This window comes from Primulina eburnea, chromosome 11 (genome assembly GCF_022965805.1).
Source record: "Primulina eburnea isolate SZY01 chromosome 11, ASM2296580v1, whole genome shotgun sequence".
In the NCBI taxonomy this organism is placed as follows: Eukaryota; Viridiplantae; Streptophyta; class Magnoliopsida; order Lamiales; family Gesneriaceae; genus Primulina; species Primulina eburnea.
In genome coordinates, this window is record NC_133111.1 from 12,970,516 (window position 1) to 12,974,693 (window position 4,178).

At 36.6% G+C, this 4,178-nt stretch overlaps 1 long non-coding RNA gene across 1 annotated transcript; it reads right to left on the reverse strand.

Annotated features, from left to right (window-relative positions):
• Window positions 1-1,069: 1,069 nt before the first annotated feature.
• LOC140804150 (uncharacterized) lies at window positions 1,070-3,812 on the reverse strand. The gene is made up of 2 exons (XR_012112090.1): window positions 3,688-3,812; window positions 1,070-1,302 (listed from the first exon to the last, which is right to left on the reverse strand). It is a non-coding gene; the product is annotated as an uncharacterized lncRNA (long non-coding RNA).
• Window positions 3,813-4,178: the final 366 nt, after the last annotated feature.

The following is a 4,178-nucleotide window of genomic DNA, read 5'->3' on the forward strand; positions in this document are numbered from 1 at the left end:
TCAATTCTCATAACTCGAAAAATTTCTGATTTAACCCAAGTGTTCCTTTAAAGTTCGAATTTAATCCTCAAAATTTCAAAATTTGCAATTTGGTCCTTAAAATTCTCGAAGATTACAATTTTTGCCTTATAACTCCTCGAAATTTGCATTTTTTTTTTATAAAATTTTCGACTTGGCCTCATTAAACCTTAAAATTCTCAAAACTAAAAATTTAATCCCAAGTTTGGTAAATTCGAAATAGTCCCTTAGAATTTTATTGTTGTACTTAGGTCCTCAAATTATTGGTTAATACAGTTAGGTCCTTAAAATTCTCAATCCATTCAATTCAACCCTTAGGTCCCACCAGGTAGAGCATGTATTCTAAATAAATTCTAAGTTTAATAATTCCAAAGATCCTCGTAGTCTTCGAATCATTATTCCTTGTATAAAATCCTCAAAAATTAACTCAACTAGCAACAACGAACCATAAGTAATTTCTTAGAAAATCTACAAGTCCAAAAGCATTCAAAATTTTCAAGATTAATCTATGACCCATAAGGAGGACATCAGTACTACTGACTTAAAAATCAATATAGTCAAATCGTTATCAATCTCTCCTAAAGCCCAATATTCAAATTCTTAGACACGTCCAATTCCAAACGTAACCAACAAGCAATTTAATCAATTTTTTTTAAAACAGTAAATCCTTAAATCATAAAAGCAGTTTAAACATATACCGTAGATCATCATAAAGCGTAAATCATGTTAATATGCAGGTGATAAAAGTAAATCATATAAAACATTTAAATCATAAAAACTTACAGACTTGAGGCTTGAAGACTGAGCGGCAGAAGCTGGCAGTGGCACAACCCTATACAGGACCCTTGCTCAGATACCAACTGTAACGTCTCACTCATTTTTAAAATTCTACTGGATATTTTTTTTTTAAAAAATAAAAGCTCGCATTTTCGAAATAACATTTAAAAATTATCTTAAATATTCGACCATAAAAATAGCGTCGTTTAAAAATAATCAAACTCATCCTTTAAAATAATCATATTTATTTTACATAAAAATAGGCATGCTGTCGTACTGAAAATATCATTTAAAAATACTCATAAGCATTTGCCAATAAAAATTATAATGGGAAATAAGCGAGTAAAAATCCTAACATCCAAATCATAAACGTGGAAAATTTTCATCTCCTCTCAATATCATAAAATCATAAATGCGCGGAAAACGTGTGGTCCTCGGGTCGTGTCACCGCACCAGTTCTGACTACTCAGAGTTCGGCACCTCCAGTCTCCTCATCATTAAGCTCACCTGCATCACACACGCCTAGTGAGTCTAAAGACTCAACACCCCTGTACCAGGAATAACAAGTACATATGCGTAGCACACAGCAGTGAAAAATATCATACTCAATATAACTTTTCATGAACTTAAAAGCATTCGTGTCTGCAGTAAAAATCATATATGTAAAAGTATGCTTTCAAAACATGGTAATAATCATAACGTGTCATCTCATGTCATCATATACGTAAACGTGTCGTGTAAAAATCATATCGTGTAAAATCATATCATCTCATGTTATCATATACGTTCGTGTCGTGTAAAATCATATCGTATTAAAATCATGTCATCTCATGTCATCATATACGTATACGTGTCGTGTAAAATCATATCGTGTAAAATCATGTCATTTCATGTCATCATATACGTATACATTTTCTTTTTAATTGAATTCAGTTCATTAGCTGTGACTTTCGTATCATCATGTCATCATGTCAGTCGATGGAACCATCTACGTATAACCACAGTACTGGGCGGCGGGGACACCAGCGACACTCTCACCCGTCAACTGGGCCTTGGCATATCATATCATCATATCATGTCAATGGAAATACGATCGTCGGGCTCCCTCTGGGGCCTTCTCCCGTAAACGGGCTCCCTCTGGGGCATTTTCCCTCACGATATCTCCAATCATATCATCATGTCATCGTGTCATCGTATTAGTCACAACTAAATCACTTCCTACAAAACGTGTCATCATATTCATCACTTAATAAAATCATGCATATACGTAATTTTTCCTTTAAACCAAGCATGCAACGTATTTATCGTAATTACATAAAAATCATGAACGTGATGCTTAAACATTTAAATCATGATAAGATGTGCTCAGGGCGCTGCCAAGACCAAAATATCACTTCGGGTGCAAAATGTCCATTTTGCCCCTGGAAACCCCAAAAATGACCGTTTTGCCCTTAGACGTAAAATTTCACGTTTGTGACCTTTTCTTAATTCCATTGACTCTAACATGTCCCAAAGAATTATTTAAGCCTACAATAATTTTCTCATATTTTTATTTGGCTTAAATAGACGACCTTTAAATTAATCCTTAAATATAACATCTTAATGCGTTTTAATCCCGAATTAAACCAAACCTTAGCATAAAATTCTCAAATTAAAAACTTAGACTTCTAATAATTATTTGAACTTAAATATAATTTTCCATAATTTTATTAAGCCTAAATCTATGCGTTTCAGTTAATTCTTTAATTAATGTTTCGTACGGCGATTAAATCCCGGATAAATCGAAAACTCCTTATTTTGCTCTGAAACTTACCAAACTCCTAAAATATCCCAAAACATATTGAAAATCATTCTTAGACGTAAATTCGAGTCCATTTCATAAATTAACCAAATCTTTTTAAAACTTGGACCGGAGTCCCGATTTTAACCCGAATCGAACCGAAACTTAACCGAATTATCCCCAACTTTTTACCATACCTAATACACATCTAAAAACTCTTAAAAACCCCAAAACCAGATCCTAAAACCATCGAATCAAGAGCCAGCGAGCTGCTGGAATTCTCAGCACCCACTTTGTATAATCATCTTCCAACACATGGCCCCAACTCATAAATGTTTTAGTCCTAGCTTCTCCAGCACTTGATTGATCGTTATTGCTCACCATTAGGACTCTAATGAACCTCCTAAACTAAGCTTAAACGAGTCCCATAATTCCTGCACAAGCCACGTACAGAAACTTTCAAACCAAACCCACATAAATTTATATCTTAACTATTTTGGTTCTTGCTTCTCTAACACTTAACCGAACTTTATGGTGCACCATTAGGGACCCTAATGAACCCTGCTGGACTCACTAGACACGAGCCTACAACCCCACGACAGCTACACCAGGCCTACAGCCCCTTGCAACTCACACAACCCTTGTTCCTCACGTAGTGCTCTCTATCATCACTCCATTCCCAACGCTCAAGCGACTCTCCTCCTCGTCCCAGCTGTGTTCAAACCTCCCTTGACCGTGGTTCAGACCCCTCACGATCTGTTCCAGGTTTCGGGATGCCCTTGCACAGCCGAGACCGAACCCATCCTCGATCTAGCCCTTAAGCATGCACTAGCGCCCGAAGGAACGGCTTTTCCCTGCATAGACCTGAACCGAGACTCTCTCAGGTTATTCTAACATAACCCTCGACATGAACAGCTCCTTATGACCCGAGATCGGCAGCCCCTTGCACCCAAACATCAAACACGTGATTTAAATGCATAAAATACGGTTTTTCATGAATAAGACGAAGCATAAACGAAGCAACAACGGGTTTAAACATTTTTCATATGCGAGCACACATGTAACAGCATATAATGGCGTGAATGATGCAGAAAGAAGGATACAAAGCGTGCCTTTGATGTTTGATGAACAAAAACGAGACGAGGGAGACACCGGGAGAGTTTTAACGCAAGAACAAGCCAAGGTCGAAGCTCCTTGATGTTGCTGCTGAAAGAAAACGAGAGAATGGAGATACTTAACGTGCCTTGGTGAAAGTTCTTGGACAATGATAGAGGAACCAACCACCGAAGAGAGACTCTTTGCTTGAAGGAGAAATGGTACCACCGAAAGCTTTGAAGCAGCAAGTCACTAGAAAGTTGATGATTGGAGGGAAGTGTCGGTTGGTGTTTTTCAAGAATAAAGGCTGGTGGGAGTGAGGGTGTCGGCTATAATGAGGTGGGGTAGTTTAGGTTTAGTTTAAGTTTAGTTTAGGTTAATTAAAATATGTGTTAATGACCCTCAATTAAAATAAAAAGGTTTTAAGATGAATAATCTTAAAAATATGCCCATTAAATCTAAACACACTCCCGAAAAATATTTCGTATTGGAAAGTTTTTGAAATTAT